At 40.9% G+C, this 22,061-nt stretch overlaps 1 protein-coding gene across 1 annotated transcript in view; it reads left to right on the top strand.

Annotated features, from left to right (window-relative positions):
- Nucleotides 1-1,400: 1,400 nt before the first annotated feature.
- lpar1 (lysophosphatidic acid receptor 1) overlaps nucleotides 1,401-22,061 on the top strand; it is an 81,393-nt gene continuing 60,732 nt past the window's right edge. Inside the window, exon 1 of the mRNA XM_056252040.1 lies at nucleotides 1,401-1,414. The gene's annotated coding sequence lies outside the window, so the exon portion shown is untranslated. The remainder of the gene's footprint in view (nucleotides 1,415-22,061) is intronic.

The raw sequence follows: 22,061 nt of genomic DNA, 5'->3' as shown, positions 1-22,061 counted from the left end.
ACGCTGACTCGTTAATGTTTCCTCATTAAAATCAGACGATTTCCTATTAATTCAATAGAATTTGAGGGAGTCACATCAATATGGCCATGCGATGGCTTAACTTTATATGACGTCATGAGTAATCCAGTCATTTTTATAGATCAGTGGTTGGCATACAAGTCATGAATCAGAGCACTGAATGTACTGGAGCAAGTTTTAAACTCATTAAACATGCTGTGCAAAACTACATCAAAGCTTGCTCAAAAGGTGTTTTTTGAATCGCTGCATTTGGTGTCAAACAAATTTGAAACATTTAGGATTTGCTTTGGATGCAGGGCATAAAGTGCTTCTTAGCCATTCTATTTGACCCAGAAAAGAGCGTGATGTGTTCGGCTTCACGGTCCCAGCTGACTTAATTAGAGGAGCATAAACTCCTGGTTGAACTCCGTAACCTTCAAATCATCGTTTGCTCTCCTAAGTTCTCTGTTCTCCCTCCACCGTGTCTGTTTGTACTCAGGCTCTCTCCTCCGCCGTGAGATTCCACATTTCTCATGGTTCTTAAGGAGCGACGTCTTAATCTAGTCAGTCTGGTCTTATGCGAGGCGAATGGCGCGCTCCAGTTAAACACCACTGATATGGAGCAGCCAATTAACAGACGCTAGGGCTGCTCTGACGGGAATAACTGCATAATGAAACGCTGGATGTGGCGTCAGCGTAGTTCATTCTCACACTGTGAGGTCTTTTTCCATCGTAACTGTTACATGAGAATGCACAAATATAGGGAATACAGAACAAAATGTGTTTTCTCAGTTTTAAAGGAGACTGACGCTGCGATCTAACGCAGAGCTCGATGTTCCATCCTTCAGTTCTGGGAGTTCACCATAGGGTGAGATACTTGAAATTAAATATGTCACAATATTTTTATTGGCTCTCAGTTATTTTGAGATCCGCAGGCTGCAGCGAGAAATATTCATTGCTGCTTGAGGTAACGTCTTGCCAAAGACTACATACTGTCGGTGGATTTCACTCGGAACGTCAGGATGTGCATCCTCTTGAAGTACCAGACAGCATATGGTGGATGAGTTTAATTAACCTAGTATACCAAAAATTCTGGATTGCTTACACAGTAGGCCCACCAAAAGCCGTATACCTAAATATTCCCAAAAGGCCTGAAAATTCCCAAATGCAATTCCTCAGAGTAAAGAGAAGATATTTTTCCACATTAAACTACTCGAATACCTCCAAAGCTTCAAATGTCAGACTCTCAGAGCCTTATATTTTGACCTTGACAAAAAGTACCAAGCTCTGGGAAGTGAAAGTCAGTGAGTTTTAAATATGGTGCACCAGCATATGGTATTCAGCTTATTAGAGTCCTAAAGCTCCAGTGGGATGTTGGATCCCAGCTGCTCCTGAGGTGTTTCCTGCACTACTGCTTGTGTCCTCGTCCGTGATCTCCAGCTGACCCCTGTGATGATGTGCTTCTATATTTGCAAGGGATTTAATATTGCTTTAAAATCCGAGTAATATAATTCATATTTGCATTTATGCATTTATCAGACATTTTTATCTAAAAGTGGAAATCTGAATCTATGGATATAAACAGCTGATACAGCTGCCAGTGCCATTTGCTAAGCTGTGATCAATGCTACATTAGCATTATGGGTTGAGCAATTCACTTTCCAAGGAAACTAAATTAAATATCTGTTTGTGGTTATGTTTATATAATTACAGTACAGCTTTAGTGGCCACACAGGGGTACTGACACATACTGGCCAGGTGAAAGAGGCTTGACGCAGATGAACAATGAAATCACATTTAGGGGCTGTTTACACGACACCGTTGTCAACTAAAAACGTAAAACTTTTTTTATGCGTTTTGGTCGTTCGTTTACATGACAACGGCGTTTTGGGTGCCTGAAAACCCGAACTTTTGAAAACGGGTTTCAAAGTGCAAATTTTTGAAAAAGGTCTCCGTGTAAACAACCAAAACGTGGATCTCTAGAGAAGATGATGTCATGCACATGCATATTACGTGTTCAGTCTATAGTGTTTATCGCCATCTAATGGCCTGGCAGCAGAATACAGCGTTGTTAGTTGTTTTTGCGGATCCGTGTGAACAGGGATCATTTTGACAGTGGTGTTGTCTGTATGCGGAAAACTCAAAGAAAAAAACGTTTAAAGGACAAGTTCGGTATTTTACAATTAAAGCCCTGTTTTAAGATCGTTTCTGATGAAATAGAATGGTTAAGATTGTTTTTTAGACAGATGCTGCTGTCCCGAGAATTTTCGGTTTCTGTGGTTGCACCCCCACACCTCTACAATGGTTGTTTGTATTCTTTCTGTAGTCTTATGCAGTCGCGGTATCGTAGGCTACACTATACAAGCGGTTTGCTTGCAAATGGCAAAGGTGCATTATCGCCACCAACTGGGCTGGAGTGTCTATTATTCAAGCTCTCAACGGAAGAATGTACGGTTGTGAGGCGTTCAGAAAAATAGGTCTACAGTTTTACAACGAATGGTAAAACACCTGTTGGAAAGCATCTTTTGCAGCGATTTTTGTGTGAGCATATCAGTGAACACCCCAGACCACTCGGTGAGTTTCACGTCTTTGTAAACTAAAGTTTTATGCGTTTTATGAAGGATTGTTCCTGTCCACCTATGCTACCATTGTAGAGGTGTGGGGGTGCTACCACAGAAACCGAAAATTCTCGGGACAGCATCTAAAAAACAATCTTAACCATTCTATTTCATCAGAAACGATCTTAAAACAGGGCTTTAATTGTAAAATACCGAACGTGTCCTTTAAGTTTGAAGTATATCGATGTAATATCGATTAATACCAACACGAAACGTTAACACAAGACCAAAACCAGAAGCTAACTGAGGGTATAAAGACACAGGATGATGAGGAACAGGTGAGACACTAATATGAAACAATGAGTAACTATGGCAACCAAGGAAACAGTGGCTGAATCCGAAATCGCCCCCATAACCTCAAATACGGCCTCATTTGACGGGACAGCGATTTGTAGTGGTGTCCGAAATAATAGTGGATGTTATTGAGTGCACTCATTCAATCCCATAATGCACCACAATAACGAGTGTGCAGCCGATGTGCGTTCAGTGGCTGTCTGAGTTCGCTCACTCGTTTTCATTCACTCCTTCAAGTGAACTGTATTAGTGGTCTAACGTGGGTGGTGGAGGGTTAGGGGCTGATTTCGGATTCAGCCAGGGACTAAACACACAGGAACTGAACATAGGCAATACAAGACAAAAGAATATTAAAATAAAAGTCACTGAACAAAGAGACACAGGGATATTGTACAGGTACAGATGAAGTAACACAGCCTTGGTGAGCTGTCAGAAACATCGAAAAACACAACAAATCTGGTTACACTTTACATAATGCATTATACAAAGGTATTCATAATGTACATTATAATGCATTATATCTTTTCATAAATAATAGTAACCAAAGTTAAAATGCATTGTTATGTCTGAAATTGGTTGTTTGCCATGTGTTTTAATTCATTTTACTTTATAAAGGTGTGTTCAATTAATATATAAGGGTTATAATGTATTATAACTGTGGTTACACTTATTCATGAGACCATTATAAGGTCCATTACATTGCATAATTAATGCATTAAATACTTTTATAGTGCATTATATTAAAAGGATTTAAGTAGTTAAAAAACAATCTTACATACACCAAACTTTTGAACTTTTTTTTTATATGAAAAAAAAATATCAACACAAAATTCCAATAGCTATACGTTCCACATTAATTATACAAATAAAATATACTACTGCATGTCAACAATCTTATATTTATTTTCAGTTTATCTGCTAAAATTCTCAAACTTGAAATTATCAATAAATTATCAAAATGATTATGTCACCTGAGCCATGAAAGAGCAACATCTAAACAATATTCTGAACTTCATTATGAAGCATAACTGGGGGGAAATAATAGTCTCAGCTAACAGTGTGAGCAATATATATTTTTACAGCATTTATTAACCTTTGTTAACATTAGTTTATATAAACGTTCACAGACATGTTAGTTCACACTGCATTAACTAATATAAAATATAAAATCATTATTAAAAAAATATACAATAATGAAAGTGCAATACAAGTGGACCAGAATAAAAATATTGTGGTATACAGGCTTGTGTCAAATATAATAGAATATACAATATGTAAAAGGTAAAATAATGTAAGTAGAATATAATCAGACCAAAATAAATATGCTAATACATATACGCAGTGTAATGTACAATGAAATATATTCTGGAATATGTATGTGCCCATATTTGTATGCAAGGAACAATGGACCAATCACAGTTGTGTTTGGCCTGTTTGATCCACTAGATGGGGCACAAAAGCAGGAAGTGTATCATGTGCTTGTGCCATGTGAGTCAGCCTGAACTAAACTGGAGGATTATTACGCAAAATATGCTGAAAAAAAAACATGACACACTAATACTACACGTGAGAAAGCTGATGTAAGAAAGCATTGCCCATTATAAAAAAAGATCTGAAACATCTCATAAAATCTATGTTCATATTTAAAAAAGAAAACGTTCATGTGCATTGCATTGGTTATTCCCCGGATTATTATTCCATGGTGCAAATTTGAAAAACATCTTTCCTCCTGGTTTTTACGATCAGCCGTGTGCTCTCATGCTGAGCGGGTCACTGGAACGGCGTTTCACCGAGGGGCCGTATAAAAACAGCCATCTCGGGGAACTCCCATGCTGCCTTTCTGCAATTCCCACCCTGAGTTAAATGATTCTGCAGGGTGTGAATCAGCTACGCAGGATGCCCGAAGGTCTCGGCGGTTCGGTTTACGCCACTTGCCTTTGTTTCAACCCACGCTTGCAAGCAGGAACAACTGAATTGGTTATTCTCTGAGGCATGTGAATATTAAAAGGTCACGTCCTTTGTAATACAAAGAAACAGTGGCTATCACGTCAACACAGTCTGGAGTCGCTGTCCATAAACAAACCTGAATTATTTACTGTCTCGGCCAAGCCAAGTGTAACTACATGTTAGTTTAAATGCTCTAATGAAGCATAAAGTTTGTTGTGTTTGGAGAACTTTCTGGTGACCTTGCTTGGAGGCGACTTTTGCTGTTGTTTTCAAGATTTCTTGTTAAATGACACCTTCGCCGGGACGTTAAATTGACGATAAACACCCCTGTCTGTATTCAAAGAGGTTTTCAAAATGAGGCCACATATAACTGAAAGAAAATCACTCGGTAATGTCTTAATTTACACTTCTTGACAGCGGTGACATTAAACTGAGGACAAATTGAGATTTCTACGGCAGCCTCCTGCTACTTTTCTTTAGTTTTCTAGAAGTCATGTCATACACTAGCATACAAAAACTTTTTTAAACAAATCATTTTGTTCAGCAAGGATGCATTATTGATCAAAAGTGAAACAAGTAAAGATGTTTGCATTGTGACCACACAAATCTATTTCAAATAAATGCTGTTCTTTTGAACTTTCTATTCATCAAAGAATCCTGGAAAAAAAAAAAGATCATGGTCTCCACAGAAATATGAAGCAGCACAACTGTTTTTAACATTGATAATAATCAGAAATGTTTCTTGGGCCGCAAATTAGAGTGATTTCTGAAGAATCATGTGACGTGATCACACTTTACAATATATTACAATAGAAAACAGCTTTTTGAAATTGTAATAATATTTCCCAGTATTGCTGTTTTACTGTATTTTTTCAAAACATTAAAACATCTTACAGACTTCAAACTTTTATATTTTCATATTACATTTAAAAAAAGTCAAGAATTATGATAAAAGCTTTACCATTCATTCATATTATAAATTAAAAATATACAGCTCTTTATGTCAACAATTTCATATTTAAAATGCTCATACATGAACAAAACATAAAATATATTTGAGGTACAGCATTTCGTTTGGGCAAAAACATTATTATGAAGCACATCTGGGAAAAATCCCATAAAGACAGGCTAGTTTGATGAAGTTTGTTGGTTTGTGGAGAAGACAGCAATACAATGCCATTATGGGTGGTGGCGTAAACCTCTTGTTCCAAAACACAGACTCCCCCTGGCTAGCTCTCTTCAGGACTTCGCTTAACAACATGGATCAATTCTTGGTTAGAAACATAGACATTCTAATTTGAATTTGAGCCAGTTAAGACTTGGTTGATAGTCTGGAGAAACACCAAGTAGAAACAGGATGTGCACGCAAATTGCAAATGTGGCCCAAATACACATGGGGTGTTTGTTCCAGGTTGAGAAGTCAGTTTCTTAATAATATTCACTACATGGCTGCTTCCTCTAGAGAACAGCTGATGTTTAAACTCACAATTACACGTTTGCCATTGAGATCAAATTCATCCAAGGCCAGTTTTATTTTTAAGTTTTATTATCCAAAATGACTTACTGTACAAATCCGAAATTGCGTATTGTACTACATTTGAATTGGAATTTACTTTTCGACCATTAAAAAAGTATGTTCTAGTATGAATATGGGTGGTATGAATAAAATTCGGATGTACTACATCCGCCATGTTTTTACTGTCACGTGACCAACCAGCGTCTGATCCACTCATCTCTTCGGTCTTCAGTCGACAAAGTTTAAAGGGTTAGTTCACCCAAAAATGAAACTTCTGTCAGTAATTACTCTCCCTCATGTTGTTCCAACCCCGTAAGACTTTCGTTCATCTTCGGAACACAAATTAAGATATTTTTGATGAAATCTGAGAGCTGGATCACTCCTCCATAGGCTTCTAAGGGACTGAAACTGGCCGGCCCAAAAGTTATGAAAGACATCGTTAAAATAGTCCGAGTGACTACAGTGGCTCAATCTTAAGTTTATCAAGCGACGAGAATACTTTTTGTGCACAAAAAACAAACAAAAATAACGACTTTATTCAACTAATCATTTCCTTCTCTGTACGGCTGTGATATTTCACGTAGTGATATTGCGCAAAGCTTCTAGGTTGTAGTCACGCATCACACACATGACCAGCGCCGGCCAATAGTGAGCCTGCGTGTGACGTGCAACCTAGAAATCTTGCGTAGTTTCACTACGTGAAATCTCACGGCCGTACAGAGAAGGAGATGAATAGTTGAATAAAGTCGTTATTTTTGTTTGTTTTTTGCGCACAAAAAGTATTCTCGTCGCTTAAAAACTTAAGATTGAGCCACTGTAGTCACTCGGACTATTTTAACGATGTCTTTCATAACTTTTGGGCCGGCCAGTTCAGTCCCTTAAGAAGCCTATGGAGGAGTGATCCAGCTCTCAGATTTAATCAAAAATTTCTTAATTTGTGTTCTGAAGATGAACGAAAGTCTTACAGGGTTGGAACAACATGAGGGTGAGTAATTACTGACAGAATTTTCATTTTTGGGTGAATTAACCCTTTAAATCCCGTCTGGCTAAAGCTCTTCCCATAATGTTAACGCATTAGTTCAGTAGGCAGATAGAAGACGGTCTTTTGTGGCTGTTCACATTCGACCACATGAGTGTTTACACTACGAAAGCAATCTGGTTGAATGTGTTTCCAACTACCTCTGGAAGTGGTCAAAAGTGGACAAGCTCAAAACATTTTAGACCCTGTTTACACCTGTATTTAGTGTCGTCCATTTGTGATCCGATCGACCAAAACGCATCTTAACACCAGGGGTCCGTTCTTCGCATGTCGCTTAATACATCCGAGATCAAATGACACATCCAAGATTATATCAACATGCTAATCATAATCTGGCTAATTAGGTTCTTTGAACACACCTGCTGTTTATGATTAGTAGGATTAGGATTGAGTTATCTAAGATAACTGGCGTTCATGCGTTGGTTTAAAAGGGGATATGTACGGATAGCAGAAGCATTGACCAGCAACGCTGCTATTGGCTGCTCACCGTGGCCACAGAGCGCGCTCAGTTTTTCTCCGCAGTAGAGCAAGAGCTAATAGTAGAAGTTTATGCGGAATTTGAATGTTTAATGAAAATGCCAAGAAACACCTCAAAGTGTGCAAAAGCCAGGAGATAGGGCTGGCAAAAAGTAGCAGACAAATTATATGCCTTAGTGGTGACTATGTTAAATGTTTCTATTACTTATTAGGCCTACAGTATATTTATATATTTGTATTTTAATTTCATACTTTGTTCATTGTAATGTCAGAGCCAACACCCACTAGAACATTGAAACAAGTAAAAGTGAAGTACAATAATATTCTACAAAATGGTAATCTTTACTAGGCTACACTGTTCCTAGTCTCTTTTTGGCACTGTTAAATTTTGTGCATGTCTGTTTATAACAGCAACCAAGAACAGTTGATGAAAAAAAAGAAACTGTTGTTGGTCCTGCACCCCCTTGTTATACCCCGGCAGAAGAGCTGCCCTTGTGTTCAATGTAGACCGACCCATTGTGAAGGGCGTCCCTGGGTTCAGCTCTTCCTTAGACCCACAGCCAGGGGCCAGGGACCAGGAGCAGTAACTCCTTCATTACTGCTAAATGAGCTTTAAATTCTCTTAGTACACTGTCAAATAATGTGTTGCTGCATTAAATTAAGTAGGTCTATAATCCAAATGGCTAGTCCAGTCATATCAACTGTTAAATCTTGAGTAGTGATGAATTGCTTTGACTTATGAAAGTGAGCACTGCATGTAGGCGAGTTAATGTAAAAATATGTTGCCAAGAGTTATTGATCATATTTTTCTCCAGTGTACTTTATTATAATGAAATTGTGTGCAGTTTTACACAATACACCAACAATTTGACCTGTTCCCAAGCAAGTGGTGGCTGAAGCATGTGCAGTAAGTGGACTTTTTCTAACTTTACATCAAAAGGGAAGAAAGTGCAACACTTTGCAATGCCCATTGTTTCCCTTGCACAGGACAGTGAAGAAACCCGCTCAGAAGATCATGCCAAATCGTCAACAATCAAATCCATCTAACTGAGTAAGCGACGTATGAAGAACGGACTCCAGGTGTAAACACGGCCTTTGTTTATATTCTACAGTTTTCCTTACTTGTTTGTTGACCTTCACTGTCAGTGGATTCAGTAAACCCTTTTTCAGTAAGATCGTATTGTTTGAAAGTGCATTATGTTCAAATTCTCTTATAGTACCCTAAATGTTTAAAAGATTAAGTAGCAAGCACAACGAATTCAATATTGTGTTCCCATACACATATACAGCAGTCCGTTTGTCAGAGGATGTGCAGTTGTTTCCAGAATTACATGGACAGACAATACTCCCCTATTCTATGGGCATACAACACATTCTTTGACTAAGTAGCTGTTGCATGGAGAAAGTCATGGTCAGCTCTGTGGATTCTGAGACAGCAGGTGTACGGCAATGGTGAATTACTCCTCTATTTGACACCACTCACATATTTTTTTTTTAGTAAGTTTCTGCCAAGCTTTGTGATTTGTCTTTGAAGCTTGAACTTTGTCAGGCCAGCTAGCCTCCCATGCTAATTTTCACCTCTATTCGAATTGAAACAGTCACATTTACTGTTGCTCTACCATTGGGCAAATGTCATTTCAATAGGAATCCGTATAGTTTCTTGTGTATAATGTAATATATCTGGTTTGATGATTGTTGGAGAAATGAATCCAGAAGGTTTCCACCAAAGCACCATGATTATCTGTCTTGACTTAATGAAACTGTTCATTCTAAAGGCCCCGGTATGCTTCAAGTGCAATTGAAAAAACAAACTGCTGTGTTGTAATTTCGAACAAAATCAAGCCAAAACGAAGTTTGTTTGGAGTTTGTTTCTGGAGTTTGAAACAGCTGGCCAAAGTGAACTTTCCGGAAAAGTTTGCTCTGACTGATACACACCTTCAAACTCCCATTGGTTTGTGGTGATGATGTAATAGGTGGGTGTGGCTCTGAGGCCCCGCCTTCTTTGATGTGGAGGTCAGACTCGACTAAAAACATACCGCTTTATAGAAGAAATGGCTGTGGAAGTTGTAATTCAATTTGAAAGCAACACTGACACTGTTTTTTCATGTTTAATTCTGTAAAGCTGCTTGATTTAAAGCAATATTCTGTTTAAAGTGCTGTAAAAATACATTTGACTTGACTAGAGCGCTGAATCACAGAGCTGGTGCAAACATATCCAGATCACTATGATCAGATGCTTTCTTAACTGCTGTTTTCTCACCACTGTCATTTTCATTGTGCGCTTATTTTGTTATTGAGAGGAAAGCACAGCACATATTTGCATAATAATCTAAACGCGGCTCTCAGCAGGGTGAGTATATTGGAGATTTTAAAGGGCAAATCTGGATTAAAGCTTGACCATTTTGGGTTTTAGCATCCAATATTTTATGTTTGTACAGACTGCTATCAGTAGCCGCGTTTCCATTACCCTTCAAATTGCGCAAATTGAAATTGCGAATTGAAAATACGCTCAATGGAAACACGTCCATTTCGCAAAAACTCCCGTTTATCGCAAAAAAGTTGTTACGCTCGCATGAGGAGGTATTTCAGGCAATTCGAAAAAGGAATATTTCGCAAAACTGCAATGGAAACAGGTTTTGCGCATTTACAGTCACCTGACTTAGAAGACACGGTGTGTTTGGGGTCCGTGTCCGCAAATAATAATAATAATTATCATCATTATTATAACATTTATTAGGCTACATTATGTAGAAGAAGACGCTTTTATCCATAAAAGGAACAAAGCAATTCGTCACATCTCATTCATAATACAGGGCTAAGATTATCACAAATAAACAAGATTTTGACGCATATCCAAGTGTTTCTGCGGACAGTGGAGCGTGCACTGCATGGCACGGGAGCGTGGGCGCGAACACTTGCAATTTCCTATCAACAGTGGAAACAACTTAAAATACTCTATCATTTCTGGTCATACAGAAAATAATAATTCATTATTTGCAACTACTTTTATTTGCGTAAACTCACAATAACAAGAAAACGGTGTGCTTTTGTAAAATAAAATAAAACAATCAGGCGCGCTTTCATGGTCTCCGTGAACTGAAGCGATAGAACTGAAACAAAATATAGCCTAAGCCCTAAGCTAAAGCTTGAAATGTCCACTTTAAAACGAACAAATTCGAATCGAAAGCTAATAGCCTACCTTCTGATTATGTAATCCGTATGAAAGGTGCATTTCTCTCTAAATGTGCACCCGCCTTACAGCGGAGATGGAGATGTTTTAGCCGACACTGATTTTTTATTAATAAACAATTAAAATGCCTTGTTATTTTTTCAGACACATTTATTAATTATTATAGCATATAACTCACCTATAAATCACCTTTCTGTATGCTGTGCGGTTATATGGCTTTTCTCATTCAGCACTGCGGGAAAAATAAAATATATACATTTTTTTCATATTAATTTGTCAATATTTTAAATGTTTAATAAATGGGCAAAAAGTCATAAACAAAAATCGGAAAATTCGTCGATATTTATTTTTTATGCGTTTTTTTTTTGCGTTTTAAAAATACAACCGTTCATTTTTCGTTTAGCAATTACGGGTTAAATAAGGAAATACGAATGGACACAAAAGTACACTGACCGTTTGGACATAATACGAGACAGAGATCTTTATTAAATTCATAAAAGAAACAATAATTACAGGAATACTGGATTCCAAACCTCAATGAAATGCCACAATCAAGACCTCGGAGTAGAAATGAGGGATAAACAGCAGGAACTCCTTAGGCTATGTGTCGTTCTCAGTATGCTTGGATAACACACCTTCCATTAATAATAATATTAATAATGGCTAGTGCGGTGGCTGTGATATAGGCTATAAACCTACCAACATCCGTTACCATGATTTTTGGAATGACTTAACGCGAGAGGGAAAAAATACATTTTATTCGCATAACATCGGTTAATGGAAACGCCGTCATTTCGCAATAGTTTTTTATCGACATTTAGAAAAAATCGCAAAAGTTTTGCGCAAATCTGTAATGGAAACGCGCCTATTATCTGCTTAGTGTTATTTGGTATTTTACTGTATGTTAATTTTAAGAACATTTCCTATGGGACATTCTTCAGGGAGGGCTGTACAGGATTGGGATGCTTGTTTGTGCAAGTTTATGAGTCACTCCTATCGAATTGAAGCTACAACATTTTTTTGTCAGCGGCCCAGATCCTTCATGGAGAGTCTACCACTGTACTTTGTGAAACAGTGTGTGAGGTAAGGGCAGTTAACTTCCCATTCTCTTCACACATGCCAAGCTTTCATCAACTGGACGGGGGCTCCATGGGAAAGTAGTTTGCTGTGTTAAAAACAACTGAATCCAAATGTTGGCATTTGTTTCGGGATAGAAAAGAAACAGAAGAGAAGATCATGCCCCATCAAAGCTTGCCAACTCATTTTTGGATCTGTCAGTCTGCGGCAAATTGAACCGATTCTGTTTGTTTGAACTAGAGACGTCTTGCTAGCATCATTGCATGCTTAAGCATACAAGCTCTAATGGCATGAAGAATGGGCGATTAATATAAATGAGATGATCTCAATTTGTGAATCGTGAGGCAAAACTAATCACATAACTGTACATTTAAGATACCAAAATAAATAAATTAATCATTCAGAGGGCTTACACAGAGTGTATCTGTCACTGTTGTTCCGTGATAACCCATACAGTGAGATTATTGGATAACATTGGGAAAGCGTGCCCTTTCTGTTAGGAAGGAGAATGCTGCGGAAGCCACATTCTTCGAACGAGTTATGTGGGGAATACATATGGACTAGCCTGAAGGCTGTACTACATATGAAATACTGGGTGACTTAGCCCAAGTGAAAGACACAGGCTTCCGTTTAGGAATAGCCGTGGAAAAGATATACGCATATGGGATCCCCGTAAGGTCACACATATGGGACCCAGCCTAGACCCGGTCCTCAAGGATTCAGTGGAAAAAGACCTGGCGCAGAACGCTCCGCCATGTCCGGGCCGAGGGAGTTGGAGGAATCAACAGGTTTTTCACTCTGGAGCAATAAGGGTGCACAGTAGGGTGCAGCAAGCCGACAGAGCGGGACCTCTCAGTGCTTCTACCCGTCTAGGGTGAGAACACGGGAGGAGACCGGCTCTGCACATAGGCTATAATATCTAGCGAACGTGTTAGTTGACGCTCAGCCCGCAGCTCTACAGATAGCGAGGAGCCACGTGCCAGCGCCCAGGAGGATGCAACGCCTCTCGTGGAGTGAGCATGCAACCTGAGCGGGCAGGGCACGCCTTGTGCTTGGTCGGGCTGGAGAAACTGTACATGTTGTTGCTTTCATATGGATTAATTAAACAGAGAATATTTGTTTTTGGTATGATTTACATCATTTAAAAATGAAGACTTCAAGCTTTGTAAAGACGTGTAGGTGGCAAGTATTCGCTGAGTTACAGATCATGTTCTGTCGCGTTTCAGAATGAACTTCACGTTGAGAGAGAACGCGCATCATGTTTATTTTTTTTATTTTACAAAAAACATAACATTTTGTTTTTATTATTAGAGTACATAAACAAAAGAAGACATTTAACAGTTTTGAATGATGTATAACACTTGCCTGTATGACAAAAAAATATTTAAGTCTCTTTTGCACTGATAAGAAAAAAAGCGAGACAATCGCGCCGGCGCGATAGCCGACCCCAGGGGGTTAAGGCCAGCGGCGGAACACAAATAAAGGGAACAAAAGATTTTCCAACCAGCCCTCTTCCGGGGGAGGGAGCGGTGCAGTCACCATCTCCTGGAGAGCAGTCCCATCCATCTCTGGGTTGTCCATCCTAGGGCCACTTACCCTTGGCTTTGCCACCCTTCTTGGCTTCCCTTCCATTTAGGTGTAGGCTGCTGCTGCGGCGCGGGAGCAGGCTGCGGGCGGTGGGGACGAGGCAGCAGCTGGCAGGATGTGTTTGATGGCCTCTGTCTGCTTTTGTACAGCCGAGAACTGCTGGGCGAAGTTCTCGACCGTGTCGCCGAAGAGGGCGGTCTGGCACGCGCGGGAGTTAAGGAACCGGAGCTTGTCGGTCTCCCTCATGTCGGCCAGACACAGCCAGAGATGGCGTTCCTGGACCACGAAGGTGGACATCGCATGACCTACTAACCGCGCGGTGACCTTCGTCACACGAAGCGTGAGGTCCGTTGCGGTACGAAGTTCTTGGAGGACCTGTGGATCGTGATCACCCTCGTGCAGGTCCTTCAGTGCCTTGGCCTGATGGACCTGCAGCAACGCCATGGAGTGCATGGCAGAGGCACCTTCCCCACAGGCCTTGTAAGCCTTGCCGGATAAGTCCGACGAGTACCCACATGCCCGGGAAGGAAGACACGGTTCTCCACGCCAAGTGGAGTTAGGGCACAGCTGCATAGCAACGGCCCGCTCCACTGGTGGGATACGCTTGCATCCTTTAACTGCCCCGCCATCAAGGGTGGTGAGGGAGGAGGAGCCACCGGGACGGTTTCTGGCAGTAAAAGGTGCCGTCCACGTCCCCGTGAGCTCCTCGTGCATTTCCGGGAAGAAAGGCATTGGGGTGAGTTGCTGAGAACCAGCGCGCGCCACCCCGAAATACCAATCATCCAGCCTCGAGGGCTCGGGACACGGTGGAGGGTTCCACACGAGCCCGATCCTGTTGGCGGCCCGGGAAAGCATGGCCATCATCTCCGGGTGATGCGCCGAGTCGTCGTCCGCAGAGAGGTCTGACTCACCCTCCGATGCAGCGATTGACATCTGATCGTTGAGTGGAGGACTGAAGAAAACAACTGATACACACCTCGAGGATGGTCCAGTACGTTCGGGTAGTGGCTCAACTGGCTGCGGAGCGTGAGAGGGATGAGGGTTCCTAGGGGTTTGGTTCCCAGAAGGAAGCGCGCTCACTGTAATCCTCAGGTCTACCGTGTCATTGCCTGAAGCAACCCTCTGGGGAGGGTTAGATCGAGGCAGAGGCACGGGGACTCAGCCCCTTTGCAGGAACGAGATTATCGACCGGAGCTCCGCGATGGTCATCTTCCCACAATGGGTGCATGACTCATCCACAAAAGCTGCCTTAGCGTGTTCGAGGCCCAGACACACGAGTCAGCGATGGTGACCATCCTGCGATCCCAGGTAAAGGCCGCATCCAGAAACACACAGATAGAAAGTCATCTTGAAAAAGACGCATTCTATCTGTGTAAGCTCTTTTAAGGACTGCTCTCGCTGGTGCTGAAGCACGCAGAGGAACGGTCACCGAGAACACAGACAGGAATGTGCACCTGTCTGTGCGCTGTCTCTCTCTGGCTGGTAGGGTTTTACCAGCTGTAAAAACAGCTTTTGAGGGCTCTCACTTTGCACCTTACCAGCTGTTAGAACAGCTTTTTTGTTTGCTTAAACCAGAACAAAAAAAAAACAGAAAGGAGAGAGAGAGAGAGAAAGACCGCTTGCGCTGCTGTGCTGTCACGCCTGCACCAGGATGGAGAGGTCCAAGAAAGACTCGCCTTGATTTCACACTCTGTGAGTTTGTAGAAAGCATCAAAGTGCTTGGCTCCGAAGCAAAAAGCTGAAGTGCAATCGCACCTTCTGCTCATTATATACCCGGGCTGCGAGGCTGAACAGCTGATGCAAATGATTGCACACCATTGTGCATTGGCTCGTTTAGTTTCACTCAAAGTAGATTGCCCTCTCTAGTGAGATTCCTATTCGTCGGTCATGACGTACGTAGAGAGTGACTGACTGATAGGGAACAATGATTGTTGACCAGGGTGCTGTACAATATATCAAAATTAAAATTAAAACCATATACAACATAACCGATTACAAACACAGACAAGACCAAAACTACACAAATCAGCTATGATTAAAAGCCAGAGGAAATAGAAGTTTTTTAAGTTTTACTTAATCACTTAAAGTGTACTTTAGGAGCAATTCTAATAAAAACAAGAAGGCTGCTTCAAAGTTTCAGAGTAGCGACAGCTAAAAATCACCTCTAAATTTCAGCCTAGCCCGAGGAACGTTTAGCAGTCTCTGGTTAGATGACCTTAGAGACCTTAATGGATTGTGAACAGAAAGTAAATCAGAAGGGTTCACAATCAAGGGTTCACAAACCAATGACAACACTTTAAAATCAATTCTGTAGCGAATTGGAAGCTAATGCAAGAAATGTACTCTCATTTCTGCACACAAGTTAGAAGCCTAGCAGCTGCATTCTGTACCGTTTGCAGATGGGCAAGAGATTCTTGGTTAATACTCATATAAAAAGAATGACTATAATCAAGGCTTGACGAAATAAAAGCATTTATCACCCTTTGAAAGTCCTTACAAAAAGAAATGATTTTACCTTAGCTAAAAAAATGTTTTTGATTAGAGAACTAATCTGTTTGTCAAATGCAAGAGCACTGTCAAAGAGCACTTTCAAAGAACACACCCAAAGAACACATTCTTCTCTAATGGTTTAACAAATGAAGACAAAAGGCTAAAGTTTAAACAAGATGCACTAACAGCTTCTGAAGATTAAAAAACTATAATGTCAGTTTTGCCTTCATTGAGGTGAAGAAAATGTAAAGACATCCAGGCCTTAAAGTCAGCTAGACAAGCCAACAGAGTATTCAAACTCCTCTTGTTAGATCCCGGGGCAGATAGATTTAGGTATTGAAAGCATAACAATGAAAAGACATACCGTGTTTCTTAAAAAATCGACTCCAAATGAAGCATATACAAAGAAAATAAAATCGGAGCGAGAATAGAGCCTTGAGGAACATCACAACTAAGAGAAGCTGCGCCCAAAGTGAATTCACCAATGTTAACAGAAATACTTCTATTAATAAAATAAGTTTGAAACCATTTAATTGCATTTTTCCCGTGCACCAAACATGAGATGGGAAAAGCGTGGTCAAATGTGTCAAATGCTGCACTCAAATCTAACAGCACTAACACAGCAGTCTTGATGAAATCGACAGTCAATAATATATCGTTCAAAACGTTTACCAATGCTGTTTCCGTGGAGTGGTATTTTCTAAAATCTGATTAGAAAATTGTTTTCATTCAGAAACCTCTTTAGTTGGTGAAACACTATTTTCTCCAAGATTTTGGACATAAAATAAATTGTTCATTCACTTCTTAAAAAACACAATGGCATGCTTCATGTCATCTGGTACAGTGGCCGTTTTTAGTTAGTTGTTCGTAATCATTTGAATCGTAGATCCAATCACATCAAAATATGTGGGGGAAGAACATCATGGGTAAATATCCAGAAGGTTTAAGCTGACCTACAATATAGTAGTAAAAAGTGCTCTTGATAATGTGTAATTACAGATATATCAAGTCAGCCTTGGGAACCCTGCTGGGGGTTAAGGTCGGGAAACTCTTCTCTACAGTATTTTGTCCCAAATTCATCTGAAATTCATTCCAGATGACATTAAATATGTTAAATAGAAGTGAAGCAAAACTGGTTGAGATCTACTGCTATAAAACATGTTCTGTCTGGTTATGAGGTATCAGTCTCATTATATAAACAGCTAAGATCAGATTAATGTAACCTTAAAAGAACACAATAGCAAGTGTAATTAGTTTCACTAGCTCACAGCACATGTCATATATGCAAACCAGTTATTTCTCTGACGTTTCAGAATAAAAGGCCACTGTTAAACTTAATTGTGTATTACCCCTTCAGTATTATCCATAACCTTTTCCTTGGAAAGGCTTGATCAGACAGGCAGTTACACAGCTCACTTTGTGACTAGATTTTTTTTTTTTAAGTTTCCGCTCAAATTCAAAGGTCTTTCTTATTTTAACAGATGTGGGCAGGCCTGTAGCCGATCATTCCCAAGTGACCCTAACATGCACTTCCTGTCCAGTAAGCTAACACCCAGGAATGGAACAATCCCACTTTGTACCTACAAGTTCAGTATTAGAAAGAAGGGCTTTTAGTCCCTTTTAACATTTTTCACTCTTGCTTGATTTATTCTATTTCTCTTGGTGTGGCCGAAAGCCCTCATTTAAACCAGTAGTTTTTGAAGTTTGCCGTAAGCTAAATCCTGTTGGAAAATCCATCTGGTAGCTGTGTTTTGGAACATGCTAGCTGGTCTTTAGCTGGTCCATGTTAGCAGGAATTTGTCTATTTCAACGGCATGCAATTATATAAAATATTACATTAATACATTCTTAATTAGAATTAAATGTCTAAAATGTATACAGAAAGTATTAAAACAGCGTGTACGTACTCTTATGAGAAGCATTTGTGTGAAGTGTCTGAGGTTGATATGTGGTGAAATGGTACATGTGGCTTTACCACAAAAGGAAAACCCTTTCCACCATAACCAGTTGTTTACATTTATTTGAAACATATCAAATGCCCAGTTGCCACCCTGTGGTGAACATTGTTGAATAATTCTGTCTCTGTCTGTATTTCTAATCTCTAACAGTCTTTAAGGTCAATGTGAATGCCATGTATAACCCATTTTATTTATTAGTGATTTATAGCTCAAATGAAACAAGATATTTGACAATAAATAATATAGAGGTTGATTGTATCCATCAGGAACTGATCATTAAAAATAGTTGTCTTGGAAGGGTTAGAAATTAAGAGAGATTCATGGAATATTAATACTGCACTAAATAACTTTCCCTATTGCCATATGTGGATGAAACAAAAATGTGTTACTTTTGGAGTAGTTATTTACATCAGTTGACATTGACATAAATCTGATGAAGAATCCTAAAAAAATAATACAAATTGTAGTAAACTTACACTGGAAGTACTTAAGTACTTAAATATACTAAAATGTATTTGAAATACATTTATTTTATGCTTTTATATTTATACTACATATACATTTACATATTTATGTACTTAATATAAATACCTTGTACTTTGTATAGTAAATTGGTATACTTAAAGTCTGCTAAATTGGAACAACTAATTTTGTACTTAGTGCACTTTAGTTATCCATAAATAGTGCTGAGGACAAGAAACCCCAAGCTGAGGACAAGAAACCCCAAGCTGATGACAAGAAGCCCAGAGCTGATGACAAGAAGCCCAGAGCTGAGGACAAGAAGCCCAGAGCTGAGGACAAGAAGCCCAGAGCTGATGACAAGAAGCCCAGAGCTGAGGACAAGAAGCCCAGAGCTGATGACAAGAAGCCCAGAGCTGAGGACAAGAAGCCCAGAGCTGATGACAAGAAGCCCAGAGCTGAGGACAAGAAGCCCAGAGCTGATGACAAGAAGCCCAGAGCTGATGACAAGAAGCCCAGAGCTGAGGACAAGAAGCCCAGAGCTGATGACAAGAAGCCCAGAGCTGATGACAAGAAGCCCAGAGCTGATGACAAGAAGCCCAGAGCTGATGACAAGAAGCCCAGAGCTGAGGACAAGAAGCCCAGAGCTGAGGACAAGAAGCCCAGAGCTGAGGACAAGAAGCCCAGAGCTGAGGACGAGAAACCCAGAGCTGAGGTCAATAAACCCAGAGCTGAGGACAAGAGGCCCAGAGCTGAGGACAAGAAGCTCAGAGGCTCAGAGCTGAGGACAAGAAACCCAGAGCTGAGGACAAGAAACCCAGAGCTGAGGACAAGAGGCCCAGAGCTGAGGACAAGAAACACAGAGCTGAGGATAAGAAACCTAGAGCTGAGGACAAGAAGCCCAGAGCTGAGGACAAGAAGCCCAGAGCTGAGGATAAGAAACCCAGAGCTGAGGACAAGAAACCCAGAGCTGAGGACAAGAAACCCAGAGGTGAGGACAAGAAGCCCAGAGCTGAGGATAAGAAACCCAGAGCTGAGGACAAGAAGCCCAGAGCTGAGGACAAGAAACCCAGAGCTGAGGACAAGAAGCCCAGAGCTGAGGACAAGAAGCCCAGAGCTGAGGACAAGAAACCCAGAGCTGAGGACAAGAAGCCCAGAGCTGAGGACAAGAAACCCATAGCTGAGGACAAGAAGCCCAGAGCTGACGACAAGAGGCCCAGAGCTGAGGACAAGAGGCCCAGAGCTGAGGACAAGAAACCCAGAGCTGACGACAAGAAGCTCAGAGGCTCAGAGCTGAGGACAAGAAACCCAGAGCTGAGGACAAGAAGCTCAGAGGCTCAGAGCTGAGGACAAGAAACCCAGAGCTGAGGACAAGAAGCTCAGAGCTGAGGACAAGAAACCCAGAGCTGAGGATAAGAAACCTAGAGCTGAGGATAAGAAGCCCAGAGCTGAGGACAAGAAACCCAGAGCTGAGGATAATAAACCCAGAGCTGAGGACAAGAAACCCAGAGCTGAGGACAAGAAACCCAGAGCTGAGGACAAGAAGCCCAGAGCTGAGGATAAGAAACCCAGAGCTGAGGACAAGAAACCTAGAGCTGAGGACAAGAAGCCCAGAGCTGAGGACAAGAAACCCAGAGCTGAGGACAAGAAGCCCAGAGCTGAGGACAAGAAACCCAGAGCTGAGGACAAGAAGCCCAGAGCTGAGGACAAGAAGCCCAGAGCTGAGGATAAGAAACCCAGAGCTGAGGACAAGAAGCCCAGAGCTGAGGACAAGAATCCCAGAGCTGAGGACAAGAAGCCCAGAGCTGAGGACAAGAAGCCCAGAGCTGAGGATAAGAAACCCAGAGCTGAGGACAAGAAGCCCAGAGCTGAGGACAAGAAGCCCAGAGCTGAGGACAAGAAGCTCAGAGGCTCAGAGCTGAGGACAAGAAACCCAGAGCTGAGGACAAGAAGCTCAGAGCTGAGGACAAGAAACCCAGAGCTGAGGATAAGAAACCTAGAGCTGAGGACAAGAAGCCCAGAGCTGAGGACAAGAAACCCAGAGCTGAGGATAATAAACCCAGAGCTGAGGACAAGAAACCCAGAGCTGAGGACAAGAAACCCAGAGCTGAGGACAAGAAGCCCAGAGCTGAGGATAAGAAACCCAGAGCTGAGGACAAGAAACCCAGAGCTGAGGACAAGAAGCCCAGAGCTGAGGACAAGAAACCCAGAGCTGAGGACAAGAAGCCCAGAGCTGAGGACAAGAAACCCAGAGCTGAGGATAAGAAGCCCAGAGCTGAGGACAAGAAGCCCAGAGCTGAGGACAAGAAGCCCAGAGCTGAGGACAAGAAGCCCAGAGCTGAGGACAAGAAGCCCAGAGCTGAGGACAAGAAACCCAGAGCTGAGGACAAGAAACCCAGAGCTGAGGACAAGAAGCCCAGAGCTGACTACACATTTGACTCAAAGCGTGATTATAGTTTTATTTGCCTTTATATTTTTGTTTATTATAACAAAATATGTCTTTTTGTACAATAAAGAAAACAAAAAGGATGCCACTTTCTGCCGTCCCAGTTTCCTTTCCGTAAAACTTGTGTAGCGTGTCACAAAAATGTATCGAAATTTAGCATATAGGCTACTAGCAAGCTCTTAAAGCTGTATTCGTTTCAGACCGACACATGTAGCGTTACACCCCTAATACATTATATATATATATATATATGTATGTGCAGCTAGAGTTAAATTCAAAATATATTTCTAATAGATAAAAAAATAAAAAAGGTCATTTAACGATGTGAAAACCATTAATTGTCTATAAATGAATAAGTGAAAATTGAGATGCCAGTTCATGAGGAAATTCAGTCTGGTTTCCTGAAGTCTTAAAATTGAAGGCATATGTGAAAAATCACACACCCGGTTCCACACAAAGCTTCTTTGCCAAGGTGTGTTCACAACTAAAACGTATGAAGGTATTCCTTGTCCTCCCTTTTCTATAGACAGGCCTTATATTTAGCCAGCAGTCACACCACACACATTCAGACTGAACTCTGCCACCACCCAATCAGAGGGAAAAAGAGCAGTGTTGATGGGTACGCCGTTCCCACCAGAGAGAAACTTCATGGAAAACAGTAGTGCACGTGGGGAAACGCCTACTGTCAAGGGGGGATGATATGGCATTGGCACTTCTCTGCGTGTTTGCTCTCTTTATTACCCTTTGCCATGGGGTATCTATGACAAAACTATGTTTAACTTGAACAGCATTACATGTTGCATTCTTTACTGAGAGTGAAGACAGTGCTGTTTTGTTTGTGCTGCTTGTATTTCAAGTAAATCACTATTATAATTGTTGTTTAATTTAGATATGTTTACCCTCAGGCATAGGAGAAAAACTCAAAACTTATTGGTCACAAAAAATGGAGCAATGAAGCAATTGACA

The sequence above is a fragment of the Rhinichthys klamathensis genome, unplaced genomic scaffold, assembly GCF_029890125.1.
Source record: "Rhinichthys klamathensis goyatoka isolate OS25496 unplaced genomic scaffold, OSU_Roscu_1.1 h1tg000091l_1, whole genome shotgun sequence".
Classification (NCBI taxonomy): domain Eukaryota; kingdom Metazoa; phylum Chordata; class Actinopteri; order Cypriniformes; family Leuciscidae; genus Rhinichthys; species Rhinichthys klamathensis.
This window is presented reverse-complemented; position numbering and strand designations above follow the sequence as displayed.